We start from the raw sequence: 19,989 nt of genomic DNA on the forward strand, positions 1-19,989 counted from the left end.
CAAGTGTCTGTACAATAACATGTTTTGGGTAATGTTCTAACCAGTTCTATAGTAGGGGGTAAGGTCACACAAGTGTCCTCCCGAAAGGGTCTTTCAGGTCTGTCCACGACAGTCCTGTCCTGGGTGACGGGTTCTTCTGGCACCGTCACTAACACGGGTTGAAAAGTAACTTTTTTCCTTGAACAACTCTCGTGCATACTGGGCCACTTCTTGGGTCCAAGCCTCAAAACCCCATTCTTTCCAGGCACGGACATCTGTCCAATGGGGATGTAAGTCACAAGCTACACACACATCGTCATACACGTCTTGGGTAGCTAAAAGTTGACGAATCTTTTTTTCCTGTTGAGGTCGAGAAGTATCCAGATGAAAACGCAAGGCTTTGAGCAAAAGGAGTTTTTCGTGACCATTTAAGGCCATTGAGGTGGTAAGTACTGATCGTAAAGAGTCCACAAAGAATCGGCTGGTAAACGAAATCCCAGAAAACAAGTCACTAAGACACAAACCACTTGTCGTCCCAAATTGAATGGATAAAATTCTTGTAATAATTGATGGTAATGATCCACGGTTTGAATATGGTCACTGAGTTCCTTCCACGGAATCTGTTGAATGATATGTGACATAATCCGTGGCATGGCAACTTGATTTTATAGTGTCTTTGTTTCGGAAGCAATAAAGGTAATTTCTAACCAAACATGTTCGTTCTCCAGTAGGGAATTTAAATGTTACATACTGTAACTGAAACGTCAGAGTTTGTCTAGATGTTTCGTCTTTTTCTAAGCAGATTCCATGTAACAAATGTTGGTAATCCGATAACTCGTCTTCCTCAATACGTTGCAGTAAGTGAATCTTGAAGTAACCAAAATTACGAACGTCTGGTCCATCATCATTCACAAACTGAAAGTGTTCAACAAGGTCTGACCACTGAAAAAATTTCTGACGAATCAGTCCTCTTATACCATTCAGGTACCAGTGGTTAAAGATCTGGTGACGTAACGGATGCAATTGTTCTTTACGTTTCACTTGTATTTTCACCAGCTCTCGGTAAATCCTTTCTCTCAACTCCTCAGGCAAGCCCAAAATGTTCTCTTGTAAAGTATCCATAAGTATATACACTGTTTTTGGAATCGTTGGGTGGTGGCCAATAGCCTCGTTTAACTTTGTGCCTAATGTAATATCCACTCATAATCAGTCTTCTTGTACTTTGAAACATAGCATAATTTAAAAACGGACGAATCACTTTGAGTTTGCGTTTCACTTGTATTTTGATCAGTTCTCGGTAAATGCGTTCTCTCAACTCCACAGGCAAAGCACGAATGTTCTCTAGCAAAGTATCCATGAATAGGTCATACTAAATCCTCTTTGGTCTGACACAAGAAATGTACTGTTTGCACAAACATGGTTTTACTTCAGTGTCGAATTTAAATCGTTCAGTCACTAATTTGCACATTACAATTCGTTCAGAAGTTTCCTCTTTCACCAAGTTGACATTGTGTTCAAGATGTTGGTAATTCGTTAACTCTTCCTCTGGAATTCGATGCAGTACGTTTACAATGATGTTGGTAGAATCGCCCATACCAAACCAATCCTTTTTAAAACTAGAGGATCGTTGATCAATGTCTGTCCGATGGAACACTTTCAACTCAATCAATCCTTGTATAGCCTTCAGGTACCAGTGGTTCAAACACCGGTGACGTAACGGATGCAATTGTTCTTTACGTTTCACTTGTATTTTGACCAGCTCTCGGTAAATGCGTTCTCTTAACTCCACAGGCAAAGCACAAATGTTCTCTTGTAAGGTATCCATGAACAGATGATGGTAAAAAGTTACTTCAATGTCTCGGTCCCACTAAGGGTAAGTAATGACAATTCGGTGACCATCGAGCATGTTCTACGTAGACCGAATCTTGCGGTTCCCAGTGGTGAAGTGACACACCGCAACTGAAGCACTTGACTTTATCTCCTTCGCCCAAGTAGAAAAATCCGGCTCTGGCTAATTCTTCGGGGGTCGGTCCTCCCAGATACTTAGGCCATTTTCCTTTGAACGATTGAAGACGATTTTGAAAGTCGCAGTATTCCGACAAACGCACAGGGAACGAATATTCGTCTTTCACAGGTTCGTTTCGATGAGGGTTGAGTGACATGGGTAGGAGTTTGCTTAGGGCTAGATGACATCCGTAGGGGGGTAGACGTGAAGGTGAACATTCCCCTTTAAAACGAAACCCAGTAGAATGTCCAAGAGGACGAGCGGCATCACTTTCGCATCCCTCAGGTTTGACACGCACAGCATCACTTTCCATGATAGGGGTAGGGACACTAAAGTTCCCATGATGCTTTACGGCATCGCTCAGGTCACAAGGTACAGCATCGTACCCATAGCAAGGCTCACAATCGCATTCCACTTCCGAAGCCTCACACTTGAATTGTGCCTTTCTAAACAACTTGTTCTGTGTTTCTCTGAAAGTATTCATCTTGTTCGCTCGGTCTTGGTAGTCCCAATGAACTATCGATCTTGCCTAGGGTTCCTTTTTATATACAGACCAATACCGACGTGTCCATACACGATTTGATAGACTTTTTCTAGGGGCCGACTGACGATGTGGTGATTGGGTAAACGTACAATCTTGTTGGGTTGATAGGTGGTCACTTTAAAGTGTCCATCCTCTCCGGATTGCAAGGCTTCTTTCAATACCCTAAAATTGACCACTCGACTGGTACGATAATTCAGAGTCAGTCCTTTCACTTTGCGCGTCGTGTGCACTTCTCCTTGTTTGTCACGGTATTCGTAGCCGTAATTTTTGGGACCGCCACTGACGAAACTTAGAATCTTGTCGTCGGGATGCTCGTCTGTCCAGGCTCCTAAACGGTCTCCTTCGATGTCAGGGTGATGTTGAATCGGGTGATCGATGTAAATGCAACTGTCCGTGTCAAAGTACAGGACGCGTTCTTCTAACAGTTCTAAAGCTTCGTACAATTTTAAGCGAGCGTGAGCTGTCACGTAAGCCGCAATGATGACGTTTCCAAAAGGGTCGTCTTGTACAAAGTCCAGATCTTCTTCGTAATTGACCAAGATCAAATTCTCTCGAACGACGTCCACGTGTTTCATGTATTTGGTTCTGTCGTGAATCATCTGAAGGTAGCGGGAAAGTTCTGTCAAATATTCCGTCTTGGGTAAACACGGTCGTTGTGCCATTTTACCCCACAAGCAATTTAACATCACTTTGGCAAACGATCTCCTGCCTTAGTTTTTCTCGGTGTGGTCTAAAGTGATGCCTTCTTGTTTGTAGTATTTCTCTTTGAATTGTATTTGGTCTTCAGGAGTGTGACACCAGGAAGGATAGCCGCTAGCTTCTTGTTTCAGTTTCAAAAAGGCATCCACATAGTCGGCGAAAATGCCTTTCTGACTGGGGTCACCCTTGTGGTATTGTTGTGTCTTGGGAAAGTGGCAAATTTCGTACACTTCTAACAGTTGGTATCCCATGTCCATAGCTTTGAACAATTCTACGCTGACCCAGGTTCCCGTCAAGGCCCGTTCTTCCTGGCTGTGCTGACAAGGTTGGTCTTGGTTGCACGTTTCGGCACAAGTACGACACAAGGGAAACATCAGTTTGCCTTGACAATGGTGAGGTAAGACGGGATGGTATAGGTTCGTGGGAGGCAAAACTTTACACTTGATCAAGCCTTCGTATTGTCGAATGTTTTTCAGGTCGATGTGTTCCGTCAGCAATTGCGGGTGCCCTACAGGAAAGAGACAATATTAGCACACGTAGGGATACAGCGAACACACGTCCAAGTATTTGATTTCTTCTCCTTTCTCTTCGTCGGCTTGGTACAGCAAACAGGTGGCATTGGTCCTTCCTCCGTACAAACTATCCCTCGGGTTCAGCGGGTCCATGAACTGGTAACTTTCCACGAGGCGTTTAAACTCGGGATCGGTTTTCATACGGTGATCGTACTCGTGTTCCCACATTTCCACCACTTGGTATCCTTGCTGTTCTAACTTTAGGCGTCGCTGACAAGTGTCCTGGTACAAGTCTTCCATGGTTCGTTGCAAAAACTGATTTTTAGTGCCACGGTCAGGGTAACAGACGGGATATCCGTGAAATAAGCAACCATTAAACTCGTACACGATCTTGCGGTTTTCTAAGTCCCAGCCATCGACCGAATACGTTCCGATGGTCTTTTCGCCCCCTCCGTTGCGGGCATGCTGAATCCACTTGTCTTCCTTGTCGCACAGGTAATGTAACCAACGTAGGGCTTTGACCGAGTATTGACGTTTGACAAAGTGGGTCGTTTGAGGACTGATGACAGCCACGGTCTTTTCAGGCATGAATCGATGTCGATACACTAAGGAACACGCTTTGGCAATGGTGCAAGCTTCTTTCAAAGGATCGACCCCTCCGTGTTCCATGAACAGTTCTCGAAATTTTCCACAGCAACGCCGTAAAATGTTCACGTCGGAACGACAATACTTTAGCATTTCTTCCTGAAAGTCGAAAGGGTCCGAGGCGTGAGCCTGGTACCAAGCGTAGAAAGCTTCTCGTTGTTCGGTACGCATGTTGTCGGGGTCGTAATAGTGAGCCTCAGGTAAATGGGGTAGAACGGCGTGTTGATTGGCTTCCGTATTGAAAAAGTGTGGAAAGTACCCTTTAGCCATTTCTGTCATTCCAAACGTTTTAGGCATTCGACTCAAAGGCATGGCCAAGTAACTCATCGAATCTTTAAACTGTACTTGTCCCACTTGCATGAAAATGATTTTGGCTCCGTTCAAAGTCACTTTAGGACGTTCGGTGCCTTGTTCCGTATAGTACCTCAAAAGAAACTGTCCATCGTATCCGGAGAAATTGTGAGCCATCACCGTGGCATGACGATGACAATCTCCGTAGCGTTCGATGTCCTCTTGGCTCCACGTCTTGTCGACGGGGTCTAAGACCCATTGGGCAAAATCGGCTAACGTGTTCGGCCCCCGAAAGAGTTTTTCACGCCCTCCAGGAATCTTGCTGCAGAGAGGGCAATGACTGAAGATAGGTTCTTGGATGCACTTCTCGCACGCTCGATGAGCCACGCAGAAATTAGGAATGTGAATGCCGGTTTCTTGCATGCATTCGAAATCGAAAAAGATGAAATTGCCTTTCTTCTTGTGACCATCCTCTTTCTCTGGTGGGGGTTGGTATTTTTGCACGTAGCATTGGTGTTCCAAGTCCACGATGTGGTGACAAATGTGACATTTTTTCTTTCCTGAACATACGTGTGCCTTGGTATTATTGGTACGTATGACTTGTTCACACGTAGGGCACAATCTCAGGAGTTGACAAGCACATTTCTTCTGTGAACCTTGCGTTTTCAGATGTTGTTGGTAACAGGCAGGGCTGACAAACGTGCGCAGACAAGTTGAACAAGGCACTGGTTCTTCGCTCAGGCAGGGTGAAGAGGCCAAGCATCCTGAGCATTTCCATCCACAATGCTTGTGTTGCTCTTGATTATTATAACCATGGTCACATTTCTCACAATAATAAACATATCCCAGGAATCCGGTGATACTGGTAATGGTATCGAAATGGTCATCGTGATGATAAAGGTGAATGTATTTTCCGTCCTTAAAATCTTGGCCTCGAAACAACAGAGGTCCGCGCATTTCTTGAGGGTGCACTTTCAAGGTGTATCGTGGAGCTAGGACATCTTGCAATTTTTGCATTTCAGGAATGCCACAGGGTGTGTCTTTGGACAGACTAGCTTGTTGCAACAGGAGTTCTGCTTCATTTCGTTGTTTGGCTCGGTCGGATTGTTGAATAGTTTTCCAGGCTCTTTTCCATTCTGCCGTGTCGTTCTTGTTGGCATAGGTTCGTCCCACCACGATGGCTCGGGCTAAGCACATCTGGTCTTGAGGGTTGTTAATTTGGACGAGACTCTTTTTGGTGCTGCGAAGGTCGCTCACCAATAACATCATTTTGCATCCAGTCCCTTGAGAAGGAGAGACGTGGGTCATGTCCAGTGTGGCTTTACCATCGGTGATGTCAAACTGATCATTAGATTGTTGTACGTGTTGAATCTTGTCCATGATTTTGGAAGCGGTCGATTCTGCAGGGGTGTTAAACTCGATCCAAACAGGGGATTTCAAACCGTCGTGTTGTATGGAAAGTCTCAAGCGATCGTCCTCTTTGGGTTGACATTGTCGCTTGAGTGCAGTGAGCAAAGAATCCCACACCCCAGTGATGAACACTTCTGCTTTTTCTAACGGCACTTCAGCCTTGAAATCTTTAAACTTCACCGTGTATTTGTAAGCCGTGGTTCTAAATTTTCTAGAGGAGCGTTTTCCGTCTCTTGAATGGAATAGTATTTTTCAGGGTTGACTAAGGGTGGTGAACTTGGTTTAGAGGTTTCAAATTCTGGTTCACTCATGTCCTCTTCAAAATCACTGGCATGAATTTGTGCCAAGATTTCAGCCCTGGTACGAGGCGATAGATCACGTTTCTGGCTCTTACTTTCTTCTTCTTTCTTCTCGAATGAATAAGATCGTTTCATCTTGAGTGAAAAACGTCAAATGACTCAAGTTCAAACACCATAGACTAATTTATAGTCATGGCAGACTAGCGTATATAAAAGGGTGTGTGTCTTGTTCTTTCACTATTCATTTCACTCTCAAGCCGAGCACAACGATGGAAGAGACTCACCAAATCGAACGTTTCGTCAGAGCTTTGCGAGGGGTCATTAGAAAATTCTCTTCAGACCAGCCTACGGACTACTCTCCTTCCTTTCGAGATAAAAGTCAAGATACTTGCTATATCTGTCAGAAGAAAGGGCATTGGTCTTCAGAGAGTCTAGACCGTCAAAAAAGAAAAAAAACAGGGGCTAAAAAAGACAAAAGTCAAGATACCTGTTATTATTGTAAAGAAAAAGGACATTGGTCTCCAGATTGTCCAAAAAAGAAACAAGAGGAATCAGAAAAAAAGAGGAATTCTTCAGAAGAAGAGAGAGATTCTTCAGAGGAAGAGAGGGATTCTTCAGAGGAAGAAGAGGAAGAAAGAGGACAATTCTATTTACAAGAGGCAAAGAAACAGGAGAAGAAAAGAAGAAGGGAAGAAAATGAGGAGAAAGAAGAGGAAAAGACGGTGAAGAAATTAAAAAAAACAGAGAGACTAAACAAGGAGAAAGAAGAAGTCAATGAACTTTTTATTAAAGTGTTGTGTTGTGAATTGTGAATTGGATTGTAAAAAATGGATAAAAGAATAAATTAATGATATAAGGTAAGTGTCTTTGAGTTTTGATTTTAAAATAAGAACGTACACTCACGCACTCATACACAGAAACGTACTATAAGGGTAAAATGGGTGGGGTTTTTTTTGAGTTATTGGCAAATTGAAATTGTATTTCTTTTCGAGAAATGTGGGTGGCCCTGAAAAGGGCCTTTTTTCTTTATGGTGTAGGGGTGAGTTTAAGCAATCAACTTTAACTGCCTTAAGCCTTTGCCACGGCCAAGGCCTACTTCTGGACTGCGTAATGATGATGATTGGGTTGAAATCACTAAGGGTGGTACGGTAGGCTTAGTCACAGGGTTGGCGTGTTTAGCTCGGGAAGGTCTTATTCTCTTCGGTCGTGATAAAGAAGTCTGATACATTTGTTTCAGACTTCTTAACTCCGCTAAAATGTCCAACAGTACCATGACCGTTTGATTTTCACCCTCTTGTTTCTTTGCTGCTACTTCTTCTTGCTGTTGTTTTTTTCTTACCTCTTCTTCTTGCTGCTGTTGCTGTAGGAGAAAAGCTTGTTCCGCTTCCTTTTGTCGTTGTATAAATTTCTCCAATTCTTCTTTCTGTCTCTGTCTAAAATTCTCCACTTGCGGTAATGAAGAAGGTAACGAAGGTTCCGGAACAAATTCTTGCGAGGAGAGAAAATCCACAAAATCCCAATTCACCTCTTCTGAAAGTAAGTTCGGGTTCCCTTGGGCGGTCTCCCCTGTTGGTGCACGCCAATGGATCGTTTTCTGAGTTTCCGTCATGTTGAATCACTGTCGCATAGATTGACTGCACACAAGCGCTAGCGAATCTATATAGACCACGTGACGTCACAGACTGCTCTCTTCGGATTGGATGCGAGCTGACTGAATTTTGTAACGCGTGTTCGGATTGGTGAATGAACTCAATCCGTTTCAATCCTTCCTCTACCTATAAATAAGCGCAGTTCACTGCATTGATTCACCTGTTCTCGTCGCTTCAAGATGTGGACCACAGTTGAGTCATCCACCCTTGTGTCTTCCATGATGTTTAGGACGGACATGCTCATGTATGTCCGATCCAAGTGGACCGTTGTCCACAGGACAAACACCAGCCTGTGGATACGTAGGATCTACGTTGAAAGACAAGGATGCCTGAAAAGAGTGCTGATTTACGGACCAATAGTAAGACGCAGCCTAAGGACAAGAAGAAGACCAATGCGGTGCCCTTTATGTTAATGAATACATTAACATAAACCCAAAGGCCCTTTTCAGGGCCAGCCATATTTCTTGAAAAGAGAATGACTTTTCAATTGCCTACCCCTTTTTTTTACAAAAATTAAAAAAAAAAAAATCCCATGTTCAATTTCCCTTGACGCTATAAAGTCCCACCCTGTTTAATTTCCCTTGACGCTAAACCGTCCCACGATTTTTCTCCATGTTAATTTCCCTTGACGCTAATCTGACCCACGATTTTTCTCCATGTTAAATTTCCCTTGACGCTAATCTGACCCAGGGGTGTTTTTAATGCTAATTCTCATTGACGCTAATCTAACCCCCTTCACTACTAGCGTCAAGGGAAATTTAACATGGGAAAAAGTCTGTGGGCAACTCTAGCCTCAATGGGAATTGAACATGGAAATAGATGGTGGGATTATAAACATAGATACATTTTTTTTTAAAATATTTTTTTGAAAGGCAATGAAAGTCAAGGTCTTTTCGAGATATAGGAGTGGTCCTGAAAAGGGCCTTTGTGTTTATGTTAACATACCCTACTGTTAACATAGAGGGCACCGGATTGGTCTTCTTCTTGTCCTTAAACTACGTCTGACTTCAGGACTATACACTAACACCACGTAAATCCTTCGCATCCACAGACTTGTTTCTGTCCTATGGACAATAGTCCACGTGGATCGGACATACATCGGTATGTCCGTCCGGAACATCATCGATGAGATTAAAGTAGACGATTCAACTGTGGTCCATATGTTGGGGTGCCGAGAACAGGTGAAGGAAGGCAGCAAACGGCGGTTATTTATAGGGAGAGGAAGGATTGAAACGGATTGAGTTCATTGACCAATCCAAACACGCGTTACAAAATTCAGTCACCCTTTGTCCAATCCGAAGAAAGCAGTGAGTGACGTCACATGTCCTATATAGAGGTACTAGCGTTTGTTCGCAGTCAATCCATGCGACACAGTGAGCATCAACATGGCGCAAACTCAGAAGACCGTGAATTGTGGGTGCACGAGTCCTGGAGACTACCCAAGGGAACCCGGACTTACTTTCAGAACAGGTAAATTTGGATTTTGTGGATTTTCTTTCGCAAGAATTTGTTCCGGAACCTTCGCCACCTTCTCCTTCATTACCGCACGTGGAGAATTTTAAACAGAGACAGAAAGAAGAATTGGAGAAATTTATACAACAACAAAAGGAAGCGGAACAAGCTTTACTCCTACAGCAACAGCAACAGCAACAAGAAGATGTAAGAAAGAAACAAGAAGAAGAAGCAGCAAAGAAACAAGAGGGTGAAAGTCAAACGGTCACGATACTGTTGGACATCTTAGCGGAGTTAAGAAGTCTGAAACGAATGTATCAGACTTCTTTATTACGACCGAAGAGAAAAAGACCTTCAAGAGCTAAACAACCCAACCCCGTGACAACACCTACCATACCACCCTTAGTGATTTCTACCAAATCATCATCGACAGTACGCAGTCCAGAAGTAGGCCTTGGCCGTGGCAAAGGCTTAAGGCAGTTAAAGTTAATTTAAACCAACAAATACCCCCAAAGGTCCTTTTCAGGGCCACCCATGTCTCTCGAAAAGAAATACTATTTCAATTTGCCAACATCAATTAAAACTCAAAACCCTTTTTTCCCTAGTGTACGTGTGAATGATGGAGTGCGTGTGAGTGTAGATTCCTATTCTAAAAATCAAAACCAAGAGACACTTACGTTTTATAGACTGTTTATTCTGGTACAAATTTTACAATCCAAATCACAACACCACATAACATTTTAAAAAGTCCATAATCTTCTTTTTCTTTTTCTTTCTTCACTCTCTCTTTTTTTTAAATGTCTTCACTTTCACAGCTTTTTTTCCCTCTTCATTCTCACTTTCTTCCCTTCTTTTTTTCTCCTGTTTCTGTTTCTTCACCTGTCTGCTTTCTTCCTCTTCTTCCTCTCAATCACTCCCCTCTTCTTCTTGCTCCTGTTGTTTCTTAGGGCAATCTGGAGACCAATGTCCTTTTTCTTGACAATAATAACAGGTATCTTGACTTTTGTCTCTTTTAGCCCCTGTTTTGCTTTTTTGACGGTCCGGACACTCTGAAGACCAATGCCCTTTCTTCTGACAGATATAGCAAGTATCTTGACTTTTATCTCGATAGGAGGGTGAGTAGTCCCTCGGCTGGTCTGAAAAAAATTTTCGGACGACCCCTCGCAAAGCTCTGATGAAAAGTTCGATTTGTGTAGTATCGTCCATTGTTGTGCTCGGTTTGGGAGTGAAATGAATAGTGGAAGGACAAGACACACACCCTTTATATACGCTGGACTGTCATGGCTATAAAGTAACCCATGCTGTTTAAACTTTAGTCATTTGACTTTTTGCAGTCAAGATGAAACGATCCAATTCATTCGAGAAGAAAGAAGAAGAAGAAGAAATTAAGAGGCAGAAACGTGATCTATCGCCTCGTACTAGGGCTGAAGTCTTGGCACAAATTGATGCCAGTGATTTTGAAGAGCACATGAGTGAACCAGAATCCAAACCCAGAGAGTTTTCCTCTAAACAAAGTTCACCACCCTTAGTCAACCCTGAAAAGTACTATTCCAATCGAGAGACGGAAAAGCGTCCCTCTAGAAAATTTAGAACCACGGCTTACAAATACACGGTGAAGTTTAAAGATTTCAAGTACGAAGTACCGTTAGAGAAAGCAGAAGGGTTCATCACCGAGATGTGGGATTCTTTGCTCACCACACTCAAACACCAATGTCAACCCAAAGAAGATGATCGCTTGAGACTTTCCATACAACATGACGGCTTGAAATCCCCTGTTTGGATCGAGTTTAGCACCCCTGCAGAATTGACCGCTTCCAAAGTCATGGACAAGATTCAACAAGTGCAACAATCTAATGACCAGTTTGACATCACCGATGGAAAAGCCACACTGGACATGACACACGTCTCTCCTCCTCAAGAGACTGGAGGCAAAAAGGTCTTATTGGTGAACAGTCTTCGCAGCATTAAGCGTAGCCTCGTTCAAATTCACAATTCTCAATACCAGATGTGCTTAGCCCGAGCCATCGTGGTGGGACGAACCTATGCCAACAAGAACGTCACGGCAGAATGGAAAAGAGCCTGGAAAACTATTCAACAATCCGACCGAGCCAAACAACGAAATGAAGCAGAACTCCTGTTACAACAAGCTGGACTGCCCAAAGATACACCCTGTGGCATTCCTGAAATGCAAAAATTGCAAGATGTCCTAGCTCCACGCTACACCTTGAAAGTGCACCCTCAAGAAATGCGTGGGCCTCTGTTGTTTCGAGGCCAAGATTTTAAGGATGGAAAATACATTCACTTTATCATCACGAAGAACATTTTGATACCATTACCAGTATCACCGCATTCCTGGGATATGTTTATTATTGTGAGAAATGTGACTATGGCTATAACAATAGAGAGCAACACAAGCATTGTGGATCGAAATATTCAGGTTGTTTGGCTTCTCAACCCTGTCTGGACGAAGGAGAAGAACGAGTGTTTTGTCCTGCTTGTCAGCGCACGTTTGTCAGCCCTGCCTGTTACCAACAACATTTGAAGACACAAGGTTCAGAGCAGAAATGTGCTTGTCAGCTCTTGAGATTGTGACTTACGTGTGGACAAGGCATACGTACCAATAGTGCCAAGGCACACGTATGTCGAGGAAAGAAAAAATGTCACATTTGTCACCACATCGTGGACTTGGAACATCACTGCTACATGCAAAAATACCAGCCCCAACAAGAGAAAGAGGATGATCACAAGAAGAAAGGCAATTTCATCTTTTTCGATTTTGAATGCATGCAAGAGAGCGGCATTCACATTCCTAATTTCTGCGTGGCTCATCGAGCGTGTGAAAAGTGCATCCAAGAACCTATCTTTAGTCATTGCCCTCACTGCAGTAAGATTCCTGGAGGGCGTGAAAAAATCTTTCGGGGACCGAACACGCTAGCCGATTTCGCCCGATGGGTCTTAGACCCCATCGACAAGACATGGAGTCAAGAGGACATCGATAGTTACCGAGATTGTCATTGTCATGCCACAGTCATGGCTCACAATTTCTCGGGATACGATGGACAGTTTCTTTCGAGGGACTATACGGAATATGGCACCGAACGTCCTAAAGTCACTTTGAACGGAGCCAAAATCATTTTCATGCAAGTGGGACAAGTACAGTTTAAAGATTCGATGAGTTTATTGGCCATGCCTTTGAGTCGAATGCCTAAAACGTTTGGAATGACAGAAATGGCTAAAGGGTACTTTCCACACTTTTTCAATACGGAAGCCAATCAACATGCCGTTCTACCCCATTTGCCTGAGGCTAAAGACTACGACCCCGACAACATGCGTACCGAACAACGAGAAGCTTTCTACGCTTGGTACCAGGCCCATTCCTCGGACCCTTTCGACTTTCAGGAAGAAATGTTAAAGTATTGTCGTTGTGACGTGGACATTTTACGGCGTTGCTGTGGAAAATTTCGACAACTGTTCATGGAACACAGAGGGGTCGATCCTTTGAAAAAAGCTTGCACCATTGCCAAAGCATGTTCCTTAGTCTACCGACAACAATTCATGCCTGAAAACACCGTAGCTGTCATCAGTCCTCAATCCACCAACTATGTCAAGCGTCAATACTCGGTCAAAGCCCTACGCTGGTTACATTACTTGTGCGACAAGGAAGACAAATGTATTCAGCATGCCCGCAACGGAGGGGGCGAAAAGACCATCGGAACGTATTCGGTCGATGGCTGGGACTTAGAAAACCCCAAGATCGTGTACGAGTTTAACGGTTCCTTATTTCACGAATGTCCCGTCTGTTACCCTGACCGTGGCACTAAAAATAAGTTTTTACATCGAACCATGGAAGACTTGTACCAGGACACTTGTCAGCGACGCCTAAAGTTAGAACAGCAAGGATACCAACTGGTGGAAATGTGGGAACACGAATACGATCACCGTTTGAAAATCGATCCCGAGTTTAAACGCATCGTGGAAAGTTACCAGTTCATGGACCCCCTGAACCCGAGGGATAGCTTATACGGAGGAAGAACCAATGCCACCTGTTTGCTGTACCAAGTCGACGAAGAGAAAAGAGAAGAAATCAAATACTTGGACGTGTGTTCGCTGTATCCCTACGTGTGCAAATATTGTCGCTTTCCTGCAGGGCACCCGCAATTGTTAACGGAATACATCGAACTGAAAAACATTCGACAATACGAAGGCTTGATCAAGTGCAAAGTTTCACCTCCCACCGACTTGTACCATCCCGTGTTACCTCATCATTGTCAAGACAAACTGATGTTTCCTTTGTGCCATACTTGTGCCGAAACGTGCAACCAAGATCAGCCTTGTCAGCATACCCAGGAAGAACGCGCCTTGACGAGGACGTGGGTTATCGTAGAATTGTTCAAAGCTCTGGACATGGGATACCAACTATTAGAAGTGTACGAAATTTGTCACTTTCCCAAGACACAACAATACCACAAGGGTGACCCTAGTCAGAAAGGCATTTTCGCAGACTACGTGGATGCCTTTTTGAAACTGAAGCAAGAAGCCAGCGGCTATCCTTCCTGGTGTCACACACCCGAAGACCAAAAGACATTCAAAGAGAAATACTGGGCACAAGAAGGCATTATGTTAGACCAAATCGAGAAAAACGAAGGCAGGCGATCGTTTGCCAAGTGATGTTAAATTGCTTGTGGGGTAAAATGGCACAACGACCGTGTTTACCCAAGACGGAATATTTGACAAAACCTTCCCGCTACTTTCAGATGATTCACGACAAAACCAAATACATGAAACACGTGGACGTCGTTCGTGAGGATTTGATCTTAGTCAATTACGAAGAAGATCTGGACTTTGTAGAAGCCGACCCCTTTGGAAATGTCATCATTGCAGCTTACATGACAGCTCATGCTCGCTTAAAATTGTACGAAGCTTTAGAACTGTTAGGGGAACTGTCCTGTACTTTGACACGGACAGTTGCATTTACATCGATCACCCGAGTCAACAGCACCCTGACATCGAAGGAGACCGTTTAGGAGCCTGGACAGACGAGCATCCCGACGACACGATTCTAAGTTTCACAAGTGGCGGTCCTAAAAATTACGGCTACGAATACCGGGACAAACAAGGAGAAGTGCACACGAAGTGTAAAGTGAAAGGATTGCCTCTGAATTATCGTACCAGTCGAGTGGTGAACTTTGGTGTATTGAAAGAAGCCTTGCAGTCTAGAAAAGATGACCACTTTAAAGTGACCACCTATCAACCAAACAAGATTGTACGTTTACCCACTCACCACATCGTCAGTCGACCCTTGGAAAAAGTCTATCAAATCGTCTACCAGAAGCGAGTGCGACTTCCCGATCACTTTACGTTGCCGTATGGACATGTTGGTATTGGTCTGTATATAAAAAGGGACAATGTCCAAGATCGATAGTTCATTGTCACTACCAAGACCAAGCGAACAATATGAATCCTTTGAAAGAGACAACATTTCAGTTTGGGAATTGTAAAAAAGTTTTATCTTCCCCTAGTGTGACTAATATTGGATGGATAAGACCCATGCATTGCGACGGAAAATGTCCGGAAGGAAACTGTAAGTGTCCATGCGGTTACCATTGTAATTGCGTAACGGAGTTTGCAGACGAGTGCGATTGTAAGCCTTGCGATGGGAACGATGCTGTACGTTGTGACCTTAGCGATGCCGTAAAGCATCATGGGAACTTTGTTCTCACTACTCCTATCATGGAAAGTGGTGCTGTGCGTGTCAAACCTGAGGGATGCAAAATCGATGTCCCTGGTCATCGTGGACACTTTATTGGGTTTCATGCCCGATGTGGATGTCAACCTTCACGTCTACCACCCTACGGATGTCATCCAGCCCTGAGCAAACTCCTGTCCATGTCACCCTTCCCTCATCGAAACGAACCTGTGAAAGACGAATATTCGTTTCCTGTGCGTTTGTCGGAATACTGCGACTTTGAAAATCGTCTTCAATCGTTCAAAAGAAAATGGCCTAAGTATCTGGGAGGACCAACCCCCGAAGAATTAGCCAGAGCCGGATTTGTCTACTTGGGCGAAGGAGATAAAGTCAAGTGCTTCAGTTGCGGTGTGTCACTTCACCACTGGGAACCACAAGATTCGGGTTATCTAGAACATGCTCGATGGTCACCGAATTGTCATTACTTACCCTTAGTGGGACCGAGACATTGAAGTAACTTACCATGTCGCTGAAGAAGAAACCAGACTGGCTAGGAGTCAAATGTTGGACATCACCGATAACCAGTATTTAAACTTCATTTTAAAAATGATATTTAATCATTACCTAAAGAACTGCAAGAGAAGATTGACAAGAAGGTTTGGCAGGGTCTTGCCAGAATGAAATCTCAATGGGTAACTGTAGAACTTTTGTGCCGAGAAATTCACAAGAGGAAAGTGAAAAAAGTCAACCAATGTGTTAGATTTCTCTGGGTCAAATGTGCATTCATCCTATTATATCACTTTAGACCGTTTACATCAAAAGATTTCAGTGAGATTCTTGGACGATACCCTGAATGGCAGTGGCCAGAAATTACTTACTATGTGGATTACTTTTGCTCTAGGAGAAGATTGTAAATTCAATTGTACTGACTGACCTATTCATGGATACTTTACAAGAGAACATTCGTGCTTTGCCTGTGGAGTTGAGAGAACGCATTTACCGAGAACTGGTCAAAATGCAAGTGAAACGTAAAGAACAATTGCATCCGTTACGTCACCAGATGTTTAACCACTGGTACCTGAATGGTATAAGAGAACTGATTCGTCAGAAATTGTTTCAGTGGTCAGACCTTGTTCAACACTTCCACGTCGCCAATCATCGACATGTTTGTAATTTAGGTTACTTCGATTCACCTAGAGCAACGCATTGAGGAAGACAAGTTAAAGGATTACCAACATATTTTCCGTGGAATCTACTTAGAGGAAGAGGAAACTTCTAATCGAACTCTAAAGTTTAGGTTACAGTTTGGAGCATTTAAATTTCCAACTGGAGAACGAAAATCTCTGGGTAGAAAGTACGTGTATTGCTTCCGAAACGAAGAGAGTATAAAAACAGGCTGCCATGCCAAGGCTTTTATCACATGTGATTGAACAGATTCCGTGGAAGGAACTCAATGACCATATTCAAACCGTGGATCATTACCATCAATTATTACAAGAACTGTTTCCGTTCAGTTTGGGTCGACAAGTGGTGTGTGTCTTAGTGACTTGTTTTCTGGGATTTCGTTTACCAGCTGATTCCTTGTGGACTCTTTACGAACAGTACTTACCACCCAAATGGCCTTAAATGGTCACGAAAGACACCTTTTGCTCAAAGCCTTGCGTTTTCATCTGGATACTTCTCGACCTCTACAGGAAAAAAAAGATTCGTCAACTTTTAGCTACCGAAGACGTGTATGACGATGTGTGTGTAGCTTGTGATTTACACCCCATTGGACAGATGTACGTGCCTGGAAAAAATGGGGTTTTGAGGCTTGGACCCAAGAAGTGGTCCAGTATGCTCGAGACTTGTGATCCTTCCTTTCAACGTCCAAAGAAAAAAGTCACTTTTCAACCTGTGTTAGTGACAGTACCAGAAGAAGAACTTGTCACTCAGGACAGAACTGTCGTGGACATTCCTGAAAGACCCTTTCGGGAGGATACATGCGTAACCTTACCCCCTGTTGAACTGGTCAGAACATTACCCAAAACATGTTGTACAGACACTTGTTTTTATTCCACGTTGATGGTTTTCATGTGCCTTTTATCGTTGTACTTAAGCCTTTGGCTTTATGTATTTTTGTCTTTCGTGTTCATGTTTAAAACATTCAATAAACGTGTCCTGAAAAAGTATAAAAACTCTTGTCTCTTGTCTTGTCTATTTTCGTGTCACAAGTGACATTCCTGACACTATGGCTACCTCTGCTGTCTCTGCTCCCTCTTCCTCTACTGTCAAAGTTATTGACGGACACTTAGATCGTGCCAGTTGGGAGGCTTTGCATCTTCGCCATCCCTTTAACATGCTCATTGCTGGACCTAGCGGTTCAGGCAAAACCGAATTTGTCAAACGTTTCATCGAACATAAACATCATTTTATCGATCGTCCACCTCAACGCATCGTTTGGTGTTACAAGGAGTGGCAATTGGCGTACAGCCTCTTGCGAGAAAGTCAAGGCGATTCCATCGTGTTTGTGGAAGGCATTCCTAAAGAAGACGACGGAATCGTCTCTGACTCCCGTCAAACCCATTTGGTCATTTTCGACGACATGTTAGGAGAAGACGAAGAAGAAATTAAACTTTGGTTTACGCGGAAAGGGCATCATCGTAATGCCAATGTCGTTTACATCACTCAAAATTTGTTTCAACAAAGTAAAGCCCATCGCACCATCAGTCTCAATGCGCATTACGTGGTCTTGTTTAAAAACCCTCGAGATAAATCGCAAGTGCAAGTCTTAGCCAAACAGTTAGGAACGCCTTGGCTCACTCAGGCGCACGACGATGAAACTCAAGATCCACACGCTTATTTACTCGTCGATTTGAAACCTACTACTCCCGATGATTTGCGATTTCGTACCCAATTGTTTCACCACTGGTGTCAAGACGTAGGGCCTGTCCTGTACACGTCTCCGTCCTCGACTTAACCCCTACAAAGAAAATCTATAAAAACCTCAGACACTTTTCATCTGTCTCACACACCGTCAACATGACGTCCCTTCAGTCGCATCTTCCCGTCAAATTGATTCGTGCCTTGTATGGCATCATTCGAGAAAAAAATCAACAAATACGGGCTCGTGTCTTAGAAGCTAGTCTCAAAGAAGTCTTACGACAGTTCACGGTGACAGCACGTCAATTACTGCAATGGATCATTCAGATTCCTCATCAAACCAAACGCTTTTTTGATTGAAACAAAGTCGCTTTGACCCAACTGGCCGATCCCCGCATCGACACTCAAACCAAAAAATGAATCATAGTGAAACCTGGTGGGAGCGGTACTCTAGGAGGTGTCATCATTCGCTCTCTCTTAAGATGGGATCCTAATGCTCCCAAAGTTCTCCCCAAGAAAAAAGTCAAACGAAACTCCAAGAAGAAGAAAAAGAGTCACGGCGGCAAGACCAGGTCCCCAAGGAGACCCGTGTCTCCAAGAACTTCTCCAGTGGCGGGACCCTCCTCTTACCAGTCACCACCCCGGAAAAAGAAAAGCCCACAGAAAAAGAAACAGAGAAAAAGTCCCCAGAAAAAGAAAAGCCCACAGAAAACTAGTCGCAAGAGAGGCACTACGGCCAGGACGCAACCTTACACTCGCAAACCACGACCTGCAACGACGGTGACCGCGTCTCCGGTAGCCTCAGGTTCATTCACTTCTCCGTTGATGACACCAAGAACTGAAGAGTACTTGGGGACGTTGATCACACCAAGAACTTCTCTGTTGATGACCCCAAGAAGAACTTCCCCAGTGGCAGGACCCTCCAATTTAGTGGCAGTGGACTTTGCTCACAAAGTACCTGCTCCCAAAATCAAAGTTCAAGAAAGATCGGGTATGTTACAGAGTTTACTAGATTTATCCAAGCAAGAACTGGCTCAGTTTAGTCCGTTTCGTACCCCTGCAAGACGTGTCATGCCTGTCCTCAAGTTAATACGACGTAAAGACAATCAGTGGCGACGCGTTCCAGTATAAAAAGATCTGTGACCAAGTAGGGGGTATCAGTGTTTTGGTGCCCCTGAAGACTCAAAGATGTCACCCTCCAGAAAACATCCCTTTTGTAAACCCCAAGGAAAGAAAAGGAAAGGACTGCCTCCTCGTTTAGTCAAACATGGCGACATGTTAGCTCTCCTGTCCAAAGCTTCTTCACCCCTACGAAAAAAAACTCATTCAAACAGCCTCCAAAGAGGTCATCGATACCGTGTGCGAATGTTGTTTGAAGGTGTTGAAAGGCACGATCCCTTTGTCCAAACACCAGAAACAATGCTTAGGCAAACATCGTCACGTTCTTCGTCAAATGGTTCAAAAGAAAATCCCCCTGCACCAAAAGAAGAAGATGTTGGTCCAACGTGGAGTAATTGTACCCCTCTTGTTAGGCCCATTGCTGAAAGGAGTCTTGGGAACCATGCTGGGAGGACTGGTGGGAGCAAGATAAAAAGGACCTCTGAAGTCCCAAAATCTCGGACCTAACCCTTGACATCCCATGGAAGGACGAAAACTAGCTTTAGTGCCTTACAAACGATGGATGGAATACTATCGTTAGCAAGAACAATGGACTCCGCATTTACCTGCCAATCCTAATTTGAGCGAGATGTCTCAATTACAACACGAATTGCAGTCCTTGATGGATCGCCAAGATTTGTCCGAAACAGAAAAATCTCAAAAGTACGGTCAACTCTTGCAACGACTGCAACTCTTTCACCAGAAAGCCTCAGACGAAACAGCTCTTCCCACTCTGAAAGATTTTAAGACCATCACCACAATCAGCACTACTACTGCCAGTGGCCAAGACAGAAAAAG

Source organism: Sinohyriopsis cumingii, chromosome 6, assembly GCF_028554795.1.
Source record: "Sinohyriopsis cumingii isolate HCF-2022 chromosome 6, ASM2855479v2, whole genome shotgun sequence".
Lineage (NCBI taxonomy): Eukaryota > Metazoa > Mollusca > Bivalvia > Unionida > Unionidae > Sinohyriopsis > Sinohyriopsis cumingii.